Raw genomic sequence first — 21,848 nt, 5'->3', positions numbered from 1 at the left:
AGGTTTTGCCAGTGAGAGTTTCCATACTGCTATGCTTCAGTTCATGTATAGAAATGCAGGGCAGATTATCAGATTGGATTACCAAGATAGATAGAAGGCCTCATTATCTTCACCTACAAGGAAATAAGACAATACCTTGAATGGAGAGGCTTAGGTCAGCTGCAGTATTGTATTTATAATGTAAAAAGAATGGGGAAATATTAGACTATCCTTTTTAAGTAAGGTGGTATGGTGGGGTATTGCAGGGGTGGCTATAGGCTTGTGGCGGTCCTGGGCAGAGAAAGAATCTGTGGCCCCTTTGCCCGCCAATGTCAATATGGTATCTTATGGTTTCAAATAACCAGATACGTGTACTCGAAATCTCTTCATTTTGCTTAAAATGGGTTTGCGAATGTCTTGTGTCCCTTATCCGACCAGATATTCACTATGACTATTGCGCTAACACTAATACTTTGTTAAAACCACAGTAAGTGAAACATTAATTTGTAAGACTAGCTTCACTTCTATATGTGCGTGTCCGTAATTTGAAAACCAAGTGGCGGCCCATGATATTCTCATTACGGCAGAACGTTATAATACTACATATAGCTTACTGCTCCGACTGTAACGACATTAGTAAATACAGCGTACTGATTAACAAGAAACACAATGTTTTTCGGCCACATTGCTGTCAGCTGTGTCGTTATTTTCTCTTTGTTTTATATTCAATATATATTGATTTGGCAGCCCTGTGCAGGTGCACAGTTTGCACATGCCTATGGCCATCCCTGGGTCGTGGTAGCTCTGCTGCCTTACAGTAAGGAAATCAGGGTTTGCATCCCCGGTCCTCCCTGTGTGGAGTTTACATGTTCTCCCTTTGTCTGCATGGGTTTCTTCTGGCTGCTCTGCTTTCCTCCCATTGTCTAAACACTAAATTAGACCTAGTGTGTGTTTAGTATGTGTTTTAGTGTGTGTGCTTTGTGTGGTCGCCCTGTCCAGTGTTTGCTCCTGCCTTGTCCCCTATGCTAGCTCGGAGAGGCTCCCTGGCCTGGATCACGTGGGGTTTTAAAATGAAATGAAACTTTTTTTTACTTGATTGTTCTCGTTCTATCAGACGTCTGCATTGCAATTCTTTTCATTTATGTGTCACCTTCCTTTGTTTAATTTTGTACCTTTAAAGAGAAAGGGTAGCACTTTAAAGCTGTTAATTATTTACACATGTGGCAGTTTTATTTTTTGCACTAGTTACATTTTTATTTGTTGTGGCAAAAGGAAGTACTTGGACTATGCTCATTGGATGTGTTTATTGAGGCATGCTAATTTACCTTGTTTATATAATATAATTTTTGTCTATTGCCATTTTTTATGACCTCAGTCCAACTTTAACAGTCTCTGGTACAACATTTCAGGCTTTCAAATTTGTATTTCTTGAAACCCTTCATAATTCTTTTAACATTCTGTTTTATAAGGCATTCACCCCTCAGTGTATTTATTGCTTTAAACCCCTGGTCTAGCTGTTAATCTTTAATTTAGAACTGGACAAAGTTTTGTAAAACATAAAATAAAAATGAAGACCATTTGGAACAGAGTAGATGCAAACCTGTTGAAAACTGGTGAAAAGCTTCATCCCAGATTTATTGGTCCTTTTAAAGTTATAAAATAAAATGGTCTAGTGAGTTATTAGATTAGATAAACTCTATCACTCCCAAGGGGAAATTCAGATGCATACAGGAGCAGCAGAAACATAAAAAATAAGAATACCGCCTCACAGGACAGATAATACAGCCAATGAATTGATAAAGAAATTAATAAGTAAAAATAAACTTAACAAATACATCAGGAGGAATCATTGCATTGACTGATAGCAGTGGGCAGAAAAGACCCCCAGAGGTGATTCTTAGCACAGCATGGGGAATGAGCCTCTGGCTAAAACTGGTCCAAGAGAGCGCCTCCTGGTGGGGATGGAGGGCATTTTTCATGACGTCGTCCAATTTTGCTGTTGTCCTCATTTTCACAACGTTTTCCGGTGTGTCCAGGGACCACCCTTGTGATGAAGAAGCCTTTCCTGTTAAGTTTGTTCAGGCATGGGAGAAAAATGAGGTGGAACATCTAATGAGACAGTAAAGCCAATTTGTGTTTCCCGGTTGAAGTCAGCATTTTCAGATGTTTTTTTTTACCTTGCTGCCTCCTTATTCCCCAAACTTTGGTTGATGGTGAGCCACAATATGAGATCCAGAAAAATCTACAGTGTTGTCATCTGGATTCACGTGTTCAGTATTGTGGTCATTTGGAGAGGTTATGGACCCGAGTGATGCTGTCCATGCCATTTTATTTGCTGTCTTTAGTATGCCATGTGTTGCTGTGGCACATGCCTCCATATGACATGTTGTGTAATACCACAGTATTAAAAATGCTTCAAAGTATGTTTAGTATGTTTATTCAGAGACATTTTGCAATCGCAGTTTATGTGGTTTTACAGTTAGAAGTGGTGGTCTAGTGAGAATGACAATGATTAAAAGCAGCCCACTGGGAATTTCTTATGACCAGACTCCTGCCCAGTTCATCATTACGTTACCCACACCACGCCCTCCATCAGTCACACCCATGTGATTTACTAGACCACACTGTGTTTTCAAGTATAGGGGGCTAAGGGGAATTCCCTCCATCTCTTTTTTCTTATTTTTTTTTCTGGTGCCTTCCCTCTAAGCCCCCCTGGAAATTTCTCTAATATGACAAACTTTTGCTTTTATGGCTGTTCATATTACAGATCTGCTCATTTCTCATTAATTTCACACGTAGTTCATGTTCTCTCTGTTCATTCATATGATGAGAGTCAAGAATTGGGAATTCCAATTTGCTGATTTGTTGTGTCCAAATGCGTTTACTGCTCTACTTGGAAAATTCCTTTGATTTGTGTGCAACACTGGTTTTATTGTATTTTTTTATTCTTTGTTTTCAACCAGTAATTTAGATTAATATTAAATAGATCACCATGACTCTGGTCAAACCAGTTATTCTATTCATTCAAAGGTAAAATGGTACAATTCTTTCAACTTTAAAATTTAATTTATTTGGTTGTCAATGACCCAGTCTTCTTTATTGGATTAAGCTGGAAATGAATGAAGGATGTGGAACGTACAAAATAAAAGGATGAGGAAATAAAAATATTTTATTTTCAAGATCACGCTGTGGGCGGCATGGTGGAGCAGTGGTAGCGCTGCTGCCTCGCAGTTAGGAGACCCAGGGTCACTTCCCGGGTCCTCCTTGTGTGGAGTTTGCATGTTCTCCCCATGTCTGCGTGGGTTTCCTCCGGACGCTCCGGTTTCCCCCCACAGTCCAAAGACATGCAGGTTAGGTGGATTGGCGATTCTAAATTGGCACTAGTGTGTGGGTGTGTTTGTGTGTGTCCTGCGGTGGGTTGGCACCCTGCCTGGGATTGGTTCCTGCCTTGTGCCCTGTGTTGGCTGGGATTGGCTCCAGCAGACCCCGTAACCCTGTGTTCGGATTCAGCAGGTTGGACAATGGATGGATGGATGGATCGCGCTGTTATTTTGAATGTTAAGGATAATGCATCGTCGCTCATATTACGTATAATACATCATCGCTCATATTACAGGTAACATAGTTAATGATTACAGTGTTGTCATTTGCTCGTTCAAAGCTGTGCCTTGTGGGTCTTTTTTTTTTTTTTTTTTTCCCCCATTCGATTCTGACATCCCCCTTTAGATGCCCTGGATATCAATTTTGTTTTTACCCAAATCCTATTTTGGGGTCTTGTTCAGAAAGCGGACGCCATCTCCTTCTTGTTGTTCGTTTTAGACTGGCCTACCTCTACTACAAACCCTGAACTTAAGGTTCGTGGGGGTAAGGCCTGGTACACCAGGGTCCCTAATCTTAAACATTTAGAGTAGGTGCCTAATCTTAAAATAGTGTAAGGGTGCCTAATCTTAAAAACAAGTGGCATTCGCTTTCTGAACAAGACCCCTAATCTGCACTGATTGACCCATCTTAACCTGTGCTTCCAGTGGTATTGACTTTTAGAATAAATGACATGTAGGATGTTTTTATGGATTATGAACAAACAAAGCACCTTGGATACAGTGGAAAATCTATTAAAGTCAAGGGTGGTTCAAAACTGATCAAACGGACAAGGCAGCTTTCGAAATAATTATCAGCTGTATGAAAATGTGGCATTTGTAAAAGGTTTTTACTTTTTGATAAGACCACTTTAGTTAAAATACAATTTATTTTTGTATAGCCCAAAATCACACAAGAAATGCCGCAATGGGCTTTAACAGGCCCTGCCTTTTGACAGCGCCCAGCCTTGATTCCCCAAAAAAAGCCCCTGTATGGAAAAAAAAAAATTGAGGAAACCTTTAGAAAGGCAGTTCAAAGAGAGACCCCTTTCCAGGTAGGTTGGGAATGCAGTAGGTGTCAAGAAAAAGGGTACAATACAATTCACAGAACAGAACACAAGTAATCCTCAATACAATACAATAGTGTAATCAAAATATTATAAGTACAGAGGAGAATTCAACAGTAGATGATATCACATAATAGGATTTGGATTTGTTCAGAGTCCTGGAGACCTGGGCCGTCAAGCTGCCTCCCCCTATTGGCCACTCTGTGGCTGAGTCAGCACTGGGCCAGCCAATCCAAAGAAAGATCTCCTCTACCCAATGATTCCTGTGATCCTCCTTTAGAGTTGAAAGAGATGAAAACCCTTCACATTTAAGATGTTTGTGTGGGTTGTGAACAAACTAAGGTAAATGGAAGGTAAAATCCAGTGAAGTACAGTGGAACCTCGTGTCACGACCATAATTCCGAAGTTATTTACCTCCATAGGATTGTATGTAAATACAATGAATCCATTCCAGACCGTACAAAGTGTATGTAAATATATTTTTAAGCACAAAAAAAGTTAACAATACGATAGAATGCACAGCGTAATAGTAAACTAAATGTAAAAACATTGAATAACTCGGAGAAAACCTTGAAGAGAAAAAAGTAACATTGCAAGAATTCACGCTACAGCCTTATGAACCACTTGCTGTAAACACTTTTTTTTTTTTTTTTTGAGTTTTAAGCACACGGAAAAAAACAAACATTTGAAAAATCTGTAATTTTAATAAACAACCAAGAAAAGTAACATTGCAACAATTCACGCTACGAACCGAAAAATGAACATTTGAAAAATCTGTAATACAAAAACTAACCATAAACTAACCTTGCATGAGTCGAGTTCTGGCATGAAGGAAGTAAGGAGGAACTGGGTGGAGAGGAGATTACAGTTTTGAGGTAAAGTCTGTGACGATGCGGGTTCGCTGCATGCTCCTGTCTTGCTTCCAGGAGCCCTTAAACCCGTCACCGTCAATAATGTTACGGATGAGCACGACAGCGAGGCACTACAATGGAGCAATCGGATGGTGCAAAAAGTGCCAAGTGTTTTTATTAAAATCAACAAAACAACAATCAAAAACAAAATTGAAATTAGATAAAGTGCAGTGCTTTCAGAATCCTTCACTAAATAACTAATTCCATAAAAACAGAAGTGAAGTGGAGGTTAAAATCCAATAGAAAAAACTCTTCATTAAATACAACGAGGTTAAAACAATGCTCGAAGCAGTCTCTTTAAAAACAAGCCCGGTGCATTCTTGAACTGCTTTACACGGCCAGCCGTCCTCCTTCTTCTGGTCACTCCAGCTCCTTGATCGCTTAGCTGGAGCGACCGCTTCCTTCTGCACTACCGAGTGTCGGCCAAAACACCCCTGCTTGGGCTCACTGCCCAGCTGCCTGCCTGTGAGCACGCGCTCGCTCACTCACACCAGTTCTTTCCAAACTGCTTCCTGCTTACTTCCTCACTCTGCAACCTCCGTCTTTCTTTTCTTTTTCCTCCCTTTAGCCATCTCACGCTGTAGCAATCAACCACCACGCCCCCTCGCTAAGCTGCAAGCATGGCGATTATTTATTTAAAATTGGCTTCTTGACGTGAGCTGTGGACCTGCTATACCACAAAGTCCCTCTGTGCGATGCACGTCTGACTGAGAACAATGTACTGTACAAGGAGAGACTGAACATGAGCGTACGAACCGGAAGGGAAACGAAATAGAACACAAAGAGTTCACAGCGAATGCACAGGGAGAGACCGAACACGTGCGGAAATCATCGGTGCGTGCGAACTGGAAGGGAAACTGGCTTGTTCGTCACCTGAGTGTGTGGCCGTGAACAGATGCAAAAATTTGGCGAACGTTTTGGTCGTAACTTGATTTGTGCGTGTTCAGAGACGTTCGTGACCCGAGGTTCCACTGTATAAGTTCGGTCAAAATTGACACAAAGGACATTTCAGTATTAAGAATGTGCAACAGTTGTAAAAAAAAAAAAAAAGCGACCTTGTGAACAAACATACTACCCTAAATTCGGTAGAAAATCTATTAAAGTCAGTGGTGGGTCAGAACTGAGCCAAATTACGAGTCACTTTAAAAATATTTATCAGCAGTATAAAAATATGACATTTGTAAAATGTTTTTGCTTTTTGTAGATTTGGGTCACTTTACTAAAACCCTTCACATTGATGATGTCTGTGTGGGTCGTGAACAAATGACTGTAAATGAAGAGTAAAATCCAGTAAGGTATATGGGGAGTCAAAATTGACCTGAATGACATGACAGTATTGAAAATGTGCAGCAGTTGTAAAAAAAAAAAAAAGGATGTGACCTTTGGAAACTTTATGAACAAACATACTCTCCTAAATCCATCCATCCATTATCCAACCCCCTATATCCTAACTACAGGGTCACGGGGGTCTGCCAGAGTCAATCCCAGCCAACACAGGGGGCGAAAGGCAGGAAACAAACCCCAGGCAGGGCGCCAGCCCACTGCAGACTGTCCTAAATTTGGTGGAAAATCCATTAAAGACAGTGATTGATCAGAAATTTAGAGGCTATATAAATAATAAGATATTTAATTTTTTTTCTCCTCACTGAAAGATACCCGAGTACACACTATTCAGGACACCCACATCAAGTCTTTCTTTGTATGGCACTTTTCTTGTTCAAACCCCCTACTACTGTAATGGCATTTCCAGTTTTACTGTATGATTATCACTTAAAGGACCTTTCAAAATAAAGTCCTCATGGCTGATTTTGAATTTATTATTAATCATTTTTTATATTTTCCCCAAGTAATTTCAAAACTTCTCCGAATGAGCCATGGAGTGTAAAACACTTGGACATTAGCAGCTATTAGCCCAAAAGCTGCAGGGTGTGAACATCCATTTTCAAGCCTAAACCTCACCTTTACTAACATGAGGGCCTCCTTAATGGTCCACTCATTATAAATCTTATTGCAACTGCATACACAGATCACCTGCTGTGGTCAACTAAAAGTGTATAACATAGTAAAGGACATAATACACCTCACAATAACAATCTGAAAATGAAAGTGTGGGCAGAAAACCTTTTAAAAAAATAAATAACTTTTTCAAATGTATCCGTGTTCATGTGGAGTTAAATCTAAAATTCTTTCTGCTATTTATATTAAAGTTATTATTTTCTCGTCCACGTACTTCCTTTTAATGGGAATAACCTTGGGGTGAATCCTATCAGATTAGTGTACTAAATATTTTTTTTGTCCCCAAGACTGTCCAAATATAAACCTGATTTTGCTTGCTCAGAGTGTATAAGTAATGTCCTGGGGTGCATTGCACAAAGTGCGTTTATGAATGTGAGATTTAGCTCAGTAAACCTCACTTGAATAAGCCTTGTTTTACAATCAATGCTCAGTCAGTTCCACAGACCAAAAAAATGTTTCCCGTTCAGTCAAAAAAGGCTTGGGAAATCAGCAAGTGTGTGGACATTGGAGAAATGTAAGCATCTGATCATCGATAACCTGAATCATAAATCATAAAGCTTTGAAGAGAGTGCAATATCCTCAGACTGAGTCTCTGTGACTTCAGGTTTATGGGGTGTATGGTGTATTATGGAACAGCCTTGAAAAATGTGAGTTTTATTTGTCATAAAATAGAAGAATCTGTAACAGAGACAGTGGCGGACTTTGTTGCAGTTGATCGAGAAATAATAATTGATCTATAATAACACAAAAAAAGAAATACATTTGCTGTAAGAGGCTGCTTTGCAATCCATAGAAGACCAATGTTGAGATTAATATCCATCCATCCATCCATTATCCAACCCGCTATATCCCAACTACAGGGTCCCGGGGGTTCGCCGGAGCCAATCCCAGCCAACACAGGGCGCAAGGCAGGAAACAAACCCTGGGCAGGGTGCCAGCCCACAGCAGGACGCGCACACACTGGGGACAATTTAGAATTTCAAATGCACCTAACCTGCATGTCTTTGGACTGTGGGAGGGAACCCAAGCAGACATGGGAAGAACATGCAAATTCCACGCAGGGACTACCGGGAAGCAAACCCTGGTCTCCTAACTGCGAGGCAGCAGTGCTACCCACTGCACCACCGTGCCACCCCCCCATCCATTATCCAACCCACTATATCCTAACTACAGGGTCACGGGAGTCTGCTGGAGTCAATCTCAGCCAACACAGGGCGCAAGGCAGGGCGCCAACCCACCACAGCAAGATTAATATGTTATGACATAATTAAATATTAAAGGCATTATTCATTTTTTTGATGTTTCATTTGAATTGACCAATTTAATTTTGAATGTACTGGTTTGCGAAATTCATACTTCAAGCATGTATTCAATATTAATACAAAGTGCATTTGTCGGTAATCAAAAAGAACAGAACGTTTAGAATATGCAAACATAATACAGCACATTTAACAAGCAAAAAGGTCTGCAGCTTCTGCCACCGGCTTCAATGTCACCCCAGCGGAAGGAGTTTGTCCTCCTCAGAATGGACAACATGACGTCAGTGTCATTTAAAAGGACTGACTTGTGTGTTGATGCTGTTAATGATTTGTATTTCACACATTCAGTCACTAATTAGCCGTTTATTCTTCTGTTTGTGCCTAAGATGTTTGGGAAGTCCAGTGAAGAGCGACTAGGCTGATTCCAGGGCTACAGGGGATGAATTATGAGGAAAGATTAAAAGAGCTGAGCCTTTACAGTTTAAACAAAAGCAGATTTAGAGGAGACATAATTTGAAGTGTTCAAAATTATGACGGGAATTAGTACAGTGAGCGCTTTGAGTAACCGATAAAAAAGCGCTATATAAATGTAATGTATTATTATTATTATTATTACAGTGGAGTGAGACTGTTAGTTTAAAATTAGTTCAGAAAAGAATAAGGGGACACAGTTGGAAACCTAAGGGTACATTTTGCACAAACATTATGAATTTTTTTTTTTTTTGTTAAACACGGAGAACCATGGACACATGGAAGTAAGTGCCAGGTACTATGGTAGACAGTAGAACTTTAGAGATTTTCAAAACTCCTCTTATTTTAATTTAGAGGTATTAGCTGTGGTGTGCTGGCTCCCTGCCCGGGGTTTGTTTCCTGCCTTGCGCCCTGTGTTGGCTGGGATTGGCTCCAGCAGACCCCCGTGACCCTATAGTTTGGATATATCGGGTTGGATAATGGATGGGTATTAAATAGATTGAACTGGTGAGTTTTATTAGGCTGTTCTCATCTAGATTACTCTAATGTATTTTTAATAACTTTTTAGTTGAAAAAACCACTATGGACTATAATAAAAAGGTCAAGTCTATTTCATTATTGAAGTGTGTAAATGAGTGTATTTAATATCTGTTATTCTTTATTATGTTCCAATGTACAGGGTGGCCCATACTTATGTATATGACGTTTCACAGGCTGTAGCATTTAAACTACTGCGCAAAATGTATCAAAAATGGCATCACTGTGTAGCCTGAGAATGGGAGTAACGATGTGCTGGTGTGGGCAACCCCTGCTGTGTTCAAATAGAGAATGGCGGCGACAGTGGTTGAACGAAACATTTCCGCAACTCTGGATCAGCCGACGCGAGCCTGTGGGATGGCTGGCTTGGTCTCCCAATTTGACCCCACCAGACTTTTTCCTGTGGGGTTAACTAAAAGACAAGGTGTATCAACATCGCATCCACAATGTGGCTGAGCTACATGCAGCTACCACAGAAGAATTTCAGAGGATACCAGTACAGATGAGCCAAGCCGCCTGTGACAATGTTGCACTTTGTCTTCAGGCTTGCATCAACCTGGATGACGCATTGCTGGACCATGCCATGGAGAACAGGGGATATAAAAACATTTAAGGTTCTTAATGTTCATGTTCCATTATGTTACTTGATAATAACATTGGTAGTTTCTTGACAACAATGCCTTTTCAATCATCCATCCATTATCCAACCTGCTATATCCTAACTACAGGGTCACGGAGGTCTGCTGGAGCCAATCCCAGCCAACACAGGGCACAAGGCAGGATACAAACCCTGGGCACTGCAGGCCTTTTCAATCATATTCATAAATATGGGCCACCCTGTACATTCAAGTACTGTCATAAATTAGTTCAGACATAACAAGAGACTTTCAGTTCATCAGTTTGGCTGGTGGTCTCACTGTACACGACAATAGGAGTTTACTAGGGTTGATTCTAGAAGCTCAAAAAAAATCTGAAAAACACCCAAGATAAAGCAAAAAACCACTAAAAAGCTTGAACAATGCTGTAAAAACACTGGAATTTTACAATGCCGATGTGTTTTTAGGCGAATAGCTAAATAAAACAATGAAACGGTCTTCACCTGCAATTTTGAATTTTTTTTTAAAGACAACAGTAGGGACCTTAGTGATCTGCCTAAAGAAAAGGTCTGATAAAGTCATTACTTACATTCATTTTTGTGACAGTATGTCTGTCCCTTACATACCTGGACCTTTGTGTTGACAACAAGCAATGTAATTTGCTGAAGTAGGATATGCAGTCGAGTTTAGCAGGGTGCACCTGTTTCTTTTTCTCTGCACAGTTGCACATGCAGTTACCGTATATCTTCGGTCTGCATCAAATAGAGGTTTAAAGGTCAATGGGGGAACATTGGCATAAAGTATGTCAATTTCTATTCAACAGGGCTAAAGGTCTAACACTTGGCCTACTCCTTCAGTTGTTTTTGTGTATTGTTCAGATTTTTTTCTCAGTGTCAGGTTCCTGTAAAGTATGTCAGTAACAGCCGTCTTGCATTTAAAAGTTTTGTTTTCATCTGTAGAACTCTGATGCTTATCTATCTTAACAAAGTTGGCTCAGGCTCAGCTTTGAAGGGCACGATACTGAAAACTGGACTTTACTCACTAAACTATAAACACACATCTTGGCTCACATTCCATTTTTAGTTTAGTTCTACCTTTACACTCTCATAGATTGACACATGAAATATTATATCTATGTTCTAAGTTTACATGTTACTATTTTTAGCTGTATATAGTTGATGCTCTGTCTAAATTCTGTAGCTGGGTTTTTAGTACTTTGACTGTCCAAGTAAAGTAAGATGACATATAGTTGTGTCTTCCTTTGTATACTCAGCAAAAAAAAGAAACGTCCTCTGACTTTCAACTGTTTTTACTTTCAGTAAACTTAATGTGTAAATATTTGTATGAACACTAAAAGAGTCAACACCATAAGACATAAACTAAAAATGTTTCACAATGTGTCCCTGAATGAAGGGAGGCTCAAAATCAAAAGTACCAGTCAGTATCTGGTGTGGCCACCAGCTGCTTGAAGTACTGCAGTGCATCTCCTCCTCGTGGACTGGACCAGATTTGTCAGTTCTTGCTGTGAGATGTTACCCCACTCTTCCACCAAGGCACCTGCAAGTTCCTGGACATTTCTGGGGGGGATGGCCCTAGCCCTCACCCTGCGATCCAACAGGTCCCAGACGTGCTCAATGGGATTGAGATCCGGGCTCTTCCACTGCGAGAATGATCAGCTGTCCTTCCTGTCTCCCTGTAGCGCTGTCTTAGGCGTCTCACAGTGCGGACATGGCAATTTATTGCCCTAGCCACATCAGCAGTCCTCATGCCTCCCTGCAGCATGCCTAATGCACGTTCACGCAGATGAGCAGGGACCCTGGGCATCTTTCTTTGGGTGTTTTTCACAGTCGGTAGACAAGTCTCTTTAGTGTCCTGCGTTTTTAGAACTGTGACCTTAAATGCCTACTTTCTGTAAGCTGTTAAGGTCTTAACGACCATTTCACAGGTGCATGTTAATTAATTGATTATGGTTAATTGAACATGCATGGAAAACATTGTTTAAACCCTTTACAATGAAGATCTGTAAAGTTATTTGGATTTTTAAAACATTATTGTTGAAATACACAGTTCTGAAAAAGGGACTTTTCTTTTTTTGCTGAGTATATATAGGCAGTCCCCAGGTTACGTACGAGATAGGGACTGTAGGTTTGTACTTAAATTGAATTTGTATGTAAGTCGGAACAGGTCCATTCTTTTAATAAATGCTATTGTTGACCGACTGTAACCAAGTGCTCTGCCAATGAATGATGGAGTTTCACCTCTCTCTGACCTTTTTATTATTTCTACTTTATTTTCCATGGTGATGGTTTTTCTCTTCTTTACTGTATCACCAACACTTGCTTCAGATTTGTGTTTCAGAGACATTCTTGAAGGGTGAAGACAAAAGGTTAAGATGAGCTCTTCTGCACAGCACTGTACACGTTATCACAGCAGGAAGGCACCCGCCGTCAATACGTCTGATGTACTGACAAGAGACAACTTCCTGCTATGTGTGTGTAACAGTACAAGCAGGCTTGCTATTGAGAATGAATGGGGGCAGCGAGGGGCAGTTCATCACTAGCCCACTTCACAGTCACCTCAACTACAGTATGCTGCCTGCAGCGTTAGCCCACCAAGAACGAACACGGTGCGGCCAAAGGCGGGTAGGAAATCGCCCACCACCGCCCCCATTCAACAGGCAGCCACACTACATTGCTACCCCCTGCCACCCCATTCACCCTGAATGGCCTCCGTTCAGCCACAGAGGGGTCACCGCTTGCAGCATCACCAGCGAGAACGAATGGGGCAGCCATGTGTGATGGGTGGGCAGTGAAACGACCCCCTCCACTCCATCCAGCCTGCGTCCAGTCAGAAGCAGTAGCTGCGGCGACATAGTAGGTGTGCAGCGAACCGCCCCATCAAGCCTCCGTCCTGCACATGAGCACTAGCTGTGGCCCCGGTGACTATGGACCACGGGTCACCGCTTGCCTCTGGGTGCTGCCCGAGAGACACTACACTGTGCAAGCAGCGAAATCGCCTCCGTCCAGCCACCATTTGCAGCGTCCCCAGGCTGAAGATGACGAAGCAGCAGTTGCTGAGGCGCATGTGTCGCAGCTGTGGCCCCGTCCGTAAGTCATAGGTCGGATATCCGTAACCTGGGGACTACCTGTACTGTTATTTAAATATTAATTCCATATGTAATGCACCTTTTCTTTACACTTTTTTCTTGTTCAATTTGTTTGAGTAATTTGTTATGCCTCTCGTACTTGACCCTAAAGAAGTGACAAATTGTGTCAGCAAAACACTTTACATGTCGTTCATTTTCCCCCAGCTGGACCACCCCCAGGAGATTTTCTTATTTTCATCTGAATGTCTCTGCTATTTGCATTATCATTCCAGTAATTGCATCTCTTCCAACACAGACTATTTCTGTTAATGAAGACAAGATGGGGACAGTTTCTTTAGTGATATTTTGCTTCTGGTTATTAATACAATGTGATTTTTGTGGTGGTCCCTTCTTGACCTACTTATTTCAGTTTTTCCACATTTGTTGGTTCAAAAATACATTCGCCCCCTCCTAATTATATCACCCTTTTTCACCGTAATCTTGTCAAGGTTGTTCTGTATTAATAATTATTATAAAAATAATTCAGAAAGTAGAACAGAATGAACAGGTTTTTGATAGATATCACTACCGACCTCACCCATGTGACTTTTCTCCTGCTGTCTGTACTACCCTAAAGCAGCTGTCAATACTCTTTTGTTAGTTAATTGCTGACAGAAATTATTTTAAATTCAAAGATAATTCTTAAGTAAGTTAAAAGCCAAATTCTTTGGCAATTGTGTTCATCATTTGATTATTACCGATTAGCTGTTGCTACCCTGGCTTACTATGGTCCTCCACGAGGAACAGAACTACTGACCTTCTAGTTTTTACTTTCCTTAACTCTTTCAGGGCTGATGTTGACTTTTGTCAAAATTCAGGGGTAGAGGATGGTAATAGGTTATAAACTGTGACAAAACTCGCCCTTACGTTTTAGTTCGATTCTCTTTTGGTTGAAGCAAAGTTAGCTTTGTTGATTTGACATGCACAAGTAATGAAGAGTAAACAGCCTCTAAAATGGGATTAACATCTGGTGAGACTAAAGCAGATGTGCAAAGCAAAATACTCCTTGGACATTTTATGTATTATCGTTGAATCGGACTCTGACTTTTCGGACTCTGAGTTTGATGCAAGTGATCTGGAGATGGATATCGAAAATGAAAGTGAGGTACCAGCATCAGCCTATCGGTCCCCAGCTGATCATTGTGCAGAACACGTTTGTGTAGCTGATATGCCTACAGCAGCGTTTGCCTAGGAGGACCACCACTTATGATGACAAGAGGTACAAACCATATTGGGTCACACTACGACTGCCACCATTGCCCACCTGCTGTGTGAAGACAAAGAGGTAGCCAGCTAGCCAGCCCGCCATGCATTCCTGCTGGCCACTGAGACAACCCCCCCCACTCGCACAGCCACTGCTGCCAGGGATGCTGAACAGGTGCCAACAGCAGTCTTGATTTGTATGTGAAACTAATGCATTGTGTGCCTTTCAGAAAACTGAGTTTTTTGGAAACAATATTAGCCCTCAAAGTATTAAGGTCTGTTTCAAAATTTTGGGGGTAGGGGGCAACTGCATTCAACAACCATTCTGGTCTAAAGAATGAAAAAATATAAAATGTTTGTGAAATATAATAAACAATTAGCGTGTTTACATGCACTTCAATGACCCACATATTCACAGAAAGCCGATTTCTAAAATGCCATGTTAAGCTTTATTACGATTAATGCAATTGTGTTATTGGCCTTTGAGAAACCTGGTTAACAGCGAATACCCCAGTTACTGTATGTGGCCATGCAGACTTTAATAGGGTTATTATTAAGATTACTATTACTGTTTTGTAGTCTTCGCACGTCCATTGCAATCTGTCAGCTGGCATATGTCTTTACTTTGCGCAATCTTTCAGTAGCCACAGGTAGAAGTGTCCACAAAATACATTTCCACAGGCAAACTTTTGTGCGATACTAGCATAAAAATGGCTGCCATTGCATCATCCAGATGGGTGCTACACATTAGCGGTGAATGAAGTGCCTCCACATTCACTGTGTAAAGTGCTTTGAGTAGAGAAAATTAAATATGAGGCTCATTCAAAAAGTTTCCGCACTTTTATATTTTTGTTGGAAATGGTAAAGGTGGGAGGAGTATTAATTGGGCATTAAAAAAGTAGGTACGACGCTGGGAAAATTGCATCGCAAATGAAGGTGACTGTGTAGAAAGGTGATGCAATTTGTTTTTGAAATTCTTAATAAATAGAGTTAAAAAAAAAGTGTGGAAACTTTTTAAATTAACCCTTATATTTTTTTTTTTCCACTACTAAAAGCACTTTACACAGTGAATGAGGAGCCACTTCATCCACCACTAACATCTAGCACCCATCTGGGTGATGCAACGGCAGCCATTTTTATGCCAGTATGCTCACCACACTTGAGCTGTTAGGGGGAGAAGTGGTGAGAGAGAGGGAGTACTAATTAGAGACAGGGGGGTGATTAGGGGGCCAGAATGACTAGGCCATGATGGGCAATGTAGCCAGGACATCGGGATATACCCTACTCTTTATAAAGAATACCCAAGGATCTTTAATGACCACAAATAGTCAGGTCCTTGTTTTTACATCTCATCCCAAGGACAGTGCAATTTTTATAGCACATTGTTCCTGTTACTGCACTGGGGCATTGAGATCCACACACAGACCACATAGCCTCCTGCTGGCCTTCCCAACACTTCTTCCAGCAGAAACCCAAGCTTTTCCTAGATGGTCTCCCATCCAAGTACTGGCCAGACCCACATATGCTTAGCTTCAGGTGGGTGACATGTTCTGAACTCCATGTGGTATGGCTGATTCCTTCTCCTGGCTGAAACAATCTGTCTCAGTATTTCAGAAATGGCTAAATTTGTGTTGATGTGTTGAGTGTACAGTGCTAAACTTGGCAACCCAATCTCGGGTGCAGTAGGGTACTATGTTAAAAGTAAGGTGCGTTAAACAGTTTGATTACTTTTTAAAGTAATGTGTTACATAAAACAATTATCATACAGAAAAATACCTCTGTTGTTAAAATTTCAGCACTCCCACATTCTTTGAAGAGTACAGTCAAACAGCCAAGTAGAAAATAATCTGTACAACCTGGTAACCAAAATCTATAAATAAAGTGTTATTTGACTAACAATAGTTAAAAAATACAAGAAAATTATCACAGGCATCATGCTTATTTTCTGATTCATGGTGGCCGATGATGACATTTAACTCTTTTTTTTTTTTTGCTCAGTTTAATGACGTTAGTGTGTTGACAAAGCATAGAACTCCATAAAATGACTTGCATGTGTAAACACCAATTATTAAGAAACCTGTTTTCTGCCTTAGCTGGGTTATTAACCTTAATCCGATTATACTTGTGCATGCCAACACAATCAATAAAAAGAATGTGAATGTTTGCGACGGTGAGTGGCTTAAGGAGTTGCTTCACAGGACAGGAGGGCAAGAAATCTTCAACATCCCAGCAAAATGTGAGAAATTCCCCTTAGGACGGCCCTATTTGTATTAGCTTTACTTTTCCTTACCCTTCCGTACACTTTCCATACACTACTGAGTAGCATATATTTTAACTATTCAAGATATTTACATTTCTAGAGTAATTCTTTTACATAAAAAGCCAATTAATTCTAATTCTGACATTTCAATTTGGTTTTATTTGTCTGCAGAGTAGCCATCCATAATTAAAGAAGAACATGGCAGTTGACTCACAGCCCAGCTTTCCCTCGTAACACGCTGGGTAGATTTAATGAAAACACGCCTACTGTTGACTATCATCACACATGGAGGCTTTATTGTATACACCAAATACCCCCTTGTTCACGTACTGTAAATACAAAGTGAGAACAGATTTGTAGAATGAACAGCACTCTGGCACGGAAAGTTAATCCACCCCATGACTCGTATCTTTACTTAGTCAGCTTGAATTGTTTAAGAATAAGTCACCAGAAACTTCTGTAGGACATGCAAAATGTATACCAATGGGAAAACTCACAGTCGCCTACTTTGTACATAAATACTCAGTCTAACAGTGAATATTATTTTCATTTTTATGTATTTTCTTGAATGATCTTGTTCTTAATAATGTTGTTCATGTTTTGTCATTATTTATATGATGAAATCATACTGCTGCATTGTGCATTGTGTTTCATGAGTGCCACCATATTGTTTTTAATGGCTACACCCATCATTAGTCATGTGGGGCGATGACAATGCTGCCCAAGATGTCTCATTATTGACTTTCACTGCACCAAAGATCCACTAAGTCTGGTTACTATTCAGGGAGTGGATGCTGAGGTGGTGCCCTCCTACAGGTGCTTGGGAGTCCACCTCAATGGCACGTTGGACTGGTCTTGGAACACAGAGGAACTCTAGTAATGTTTGGGGCAAAAACACATTTTTCTTTAGCAAGGTGGTCATGATATGTTGCTCAGCAGTCAGTTCATTAACGCTATTAGGATGAGTGTTAATGAGACACAGCAAATGCCCACGAATACGGAATCGGTGGGCTGATGTTAACTTTACAGGTTTACAATCCCTAATACTTAAGGGGTTCTAATATTTGTACATCTGCTTCAGTAAATGTACAGTGAATATTTGGCTTTTAAAGCTTTTCATCGATGTATTGTCAAAGAACTTTGGTCAGTTGAAGCACCTTAAATCTATAGTATAGATTTAAATCTGTGCATACAGAGCATTTTGATGACAGAGTGGTGGCTCTGAGGGTAGGGATTTGTGTAGGCCATCAGAAGGTTGCTGGTTCAAATCCTGTAAAATGGCAAAAGTGACTCTACTCCATTGGGCCTTAGAGCAATTGCAGGTTAAGGGCCTTGCTCAGTCTTGGGTATGAAGTTAGTCTGCATCCAGCCCTGTAAGCACGTCCTCCAATTTACAGGGAAAACCTAGGGGTTGGTGGCAGGACTGGCCCCCCAGCCATTGTAAAATACCTCACACTCTTCAGTGTGGTGCTAAGGTGTCACCCATTGCATGGCTGCACTTGGATCTCAATCCGGTTGGTTTGTGGTGTGGCGGGTGCGGCAATGCTCTGTAATCAGCACATACTCCCAACCTCACCTTACCTCATACAGACAACAGTGAAATTCTTAACTGAATGTCCAACCATACAGTTAATCGCCATTCTCCAGATAAACCAGAGTGCATTAAAATACAGAACTTCATTGAATTTAATCAAAAAGCTCAAATCGGCTTACCTGATGTACTCCTTGCCTATGTTTCCTAACCACTTGTTTAGTTATGCAACAGAGTAAGGGTAGCAAATCAAAGGACTGAAAGGGTTAAGGGGAGGAAGCAGCAAAGGGATGGGGATGCCAAGAAGCTGCTTCTGAGAGTGGGCAGGTGCCAACCTACCTTTAGTTTTCAGCTCCCTGTGTATTATTTTTGTCTGTCTGTCTGTTCTGTGGAATACCATCTCTTTATACTCAACTGTATATCTTGACAAATGTAAAAATGAGTGCAGCAAATATAATCATTGATTAGCTCACCAGTGTAATTTATGCTTTACAGTTATTGGTGTATCGAGCAGTGTGTGCATGACCCATGGAAGGGTGTTCTTTAAGAATTTGAGCCAAAATACAGGGAGATTCACTCAAAAGAGACCCAAAATATTCTGTATTAACTCTCGCTAGGATTAAGCAATCTGAATGAAACAACATGCAATGTGTTCCTCAGTCTATGGAGCTTTGCACAAGCCTGGATGCCCCTGAATCAGAATGATGAGGTAGGCGCCGGACAGCCATCGCAACATTTAACCTCCCTTTGCAACTTCTGAGTGCACCCCGACTGTACCCCTTCACTCAGTCAATCGACTTCTCATCATGATGGTGGTGGTGTACAGTATCGAGCAGCACGTCTTCATGGTGTGAACCTATTGGGTCACCAATTTGTTTAAACGATGTGATGATCGTGAGTTAACAGAAGGTTACTTTCAGCAAGATGGAGCAACGTGACACACATAGGCAAGGAGCATGGCAGAAATTGAGTCCTTCTTCTGCAACAGGATAATTTCAAAGGTGCTTTGGCCACCATGGTCACCGGATCTGACAGCACCAGACTTCTTCCTTTGGGGTCTGCTCAAAGGAAAAGTCTATTGGAACAAGCCTTGCACAGTGGAAGATTTGAAGGAAAACATCCAACATGAAAAGTCTTAACAAAAAGAAAATGCTCCTGAGGCATTACAGCTCTTTTAACAATAAACGAAAGGTTTCAGCTCTAGCCCTGTTTGCTCGGGACCTCCATCCAGCAGGTCGATCTTGCCAAAATGATGCTCCTTTCTAGGCAGCCAAGGTTCTTATGGTCAGAGGACTGGTTTCTTGGTGCTGAGGGGAAAGAAGGAGAAGACTGTATTAGCCACAGTGCTCCCTCTCGTCCCGACGGGTTACCACATACCACGACAGAGCCTGTAAGGAGATCCTCTACAACGGATGTGTGACATGATGTTGAAATGAAGCCATCTACAGCTAGAAAGTAGTCATGGCTTCCAAAAGAATAACTCTTCAAAACTAAATTTTCATTGTGTTTTGTATTTTTAGCATATGCATCCCTGAATGTGTACAGGAACTGTAACAACCAATGAACCTTGCAACACCTGAGGGATGACATACGGCATTAGATTTACGACAACTCTGAGATGAGTTCTGCATTCTGTTGCACAAACTTTTGCTACTTATGGAGAGCGTCACCTTTAAAATGGTCAGTAGCCTTATTTAATTGTCATCTGTAATGATAATATAACATAGCATTGTTAAAATTTCGTGTTACTATGAATTGACAGTAAGGTCAGGCTTCTTTTTTTTATGTGCCAACATGCAGAAAAATATTTTTAAAAAATAGCACTAAAGGGTATAGGTATTAAGAGAGGGCTGGGGTGCGACTCTCTTTGCTTCTTTAAATATGGATGGATGGATATTCAGCCCAGTATCAGAAAGCTCAGTCTCGGTCACATGTTATGGATCCTCCGACAGGATAATGACCCAAAACACACAGCTAAAAGCACCCAAGAATTCGGTGGTTGATTAAGATATAACACTTCTCTTTAATTTAGTAATAACTAGGGGGCTTCAGCCCCTGCTCACTTTGCTTGCCAACCCCCCGGGGCCTGCACTATGTGCCAGCCACTTTGTGTCTCCGCCCCTCAAGTATGTGGATTTCACTTCCACCAAACAACAAATCTTTTCATTCTCATAGATATGCCTCTTCATTGGGAAGAAACACTACTTTTCCGTGATGGCAACACAAATTAGACGATCAACAAGTCTCCATCTTAAAGTTTAAATCCAAACAATATAATCAATCTCTTTTCGCTGTTCCGTTATTTCACCCAGTAATAATTTCCACTTCTTTGCGCTAATGCGATCTTTACTATAATTTTTTTGAGACTATCGAATTTTAGTACTTTCATTATCTCTAACCTGCTCTGCATGTGTATCGCACCAATGTTTTTGAACCTCTTTACGACGTTCTACTTTGTCAACTAATCTTTATCTTTTATTTCCAGCCCCTGGTGTGGTTAAATCTCTTGATGCACAGTCTCGTTTTGTTGGACGTGAAAGTATCCCTCTGAAAAAGTCTTGTCTCGTCCCAGGATTTTTTTCTATAATAGAGATATATTATAAAGCAGGATTATTGAGCTTTCATTTGTCATTTCCCTAATGCTGGGGTGGGCAAAGTCATTCCTGGAGGGCTGCAGGTTTTTGTTCCAACCCAGTTACTTAATCAGAAGCACTTATTGCTCAAGTAACACTTCTCCATTTTAGTTGTCTTGCTCATTAAAATTTTAAACCCTTATTGCCTATTTTAGTCTAAAACAGCTGTATTCTTGGTTTTTAATTGTTCCTTATTAGCAATAAGATGCAAGTGACAAAAGAAACTAGCTTTTCTCCATTTAATTTGTTTCCATTTACACCTGTGTGTATTTAATGTGCACTCTTTGGTTTAATTAACACTAGAATTGCCAGAGCCTACGAAAAAACTTTCCGTCCCACCCTAAATTGGTTCTTAAAATCGTTCACAGCTCTCCACCAGCGTCTTTTGTCATCTAAATGTGCTGATAAAAATCAGGCTGCAAGCAGCCAGCTATTTCATCCCCCCACCGACTTAGAATGTGCACAAACTTCTCCCAGCTCATGATTGATTTTCTGGGAGTGAAGTGGAGTTTTAGAGTGGAAATAATAGATCGTTGTTTGGAACACACACATTTCATGTCTGTTCCGTTTCAAAAGTAATCTGTGTAAACACATTGTTAAAACAGAAACGTTTTTTTATATTCTACTAGTAGATGACAAAATGTAGGCATAAACTATATAATGTATGAAGCCTGAAGTATCAATCAAATACTTTCACAAAAGCTACAAATCTAACACAACAATTGTGCTTTTATTCAAAAATATAACTGCAGAAACAAAAAGCCGCCTTAACAAGCGACATTGACACCAGTTTATTATGACTGCCTCCGTAGTGCAATAGAATCAGCTCCCGCCTGGGAATCAAAAGGTCGCGAGTTTGATCCTGCACCACTCTGTTTTGAGAA

General features: G+C 40.7%; 1 long non-coding RNA gene across 4 annotated transcripts in view; it reads left to right on the top strand.

Moving 5' to 3' along the window:
- Positions 1 to 21,848, top strand: part of LOC120536775 — a 38,253-nt gene that overhangs the window by 12,470 nt on the left and 3,935 nt on the right. For all 4 annotated transcript variants that reach the window (XR_005635200.1, XR_005635199.1, XR_005635197.1 and 1 more), the window contains exon 2: positions 19,852 to 20,011. This is a non-coding gene — a long non-coding RNA (uncharacterized LOC120536775). The remainder of the gene's footprint in view (positions 1 to 19,851; positions 20,012 to 21,848) is intronic.

The sequence above is a fragment of the Polypterus senegalus genome, chromosome 10 (genome assembly GCF_016835505.1).
Source record: "Polypterus senegalus isolate Bchr_013 chromosome 10, ASM1683550v1, whole genome shotgun sequence".
Classification (NCBI taxonomy): Eukaryota; Metazoa; Chordata; class Cladistia; order Polypteriformes; family Polypteridae; genus Polypterus; species Polypterus senegalus.
This window is presented reverse-complemented; position numbering and strand designations above follow the sequence as displayed.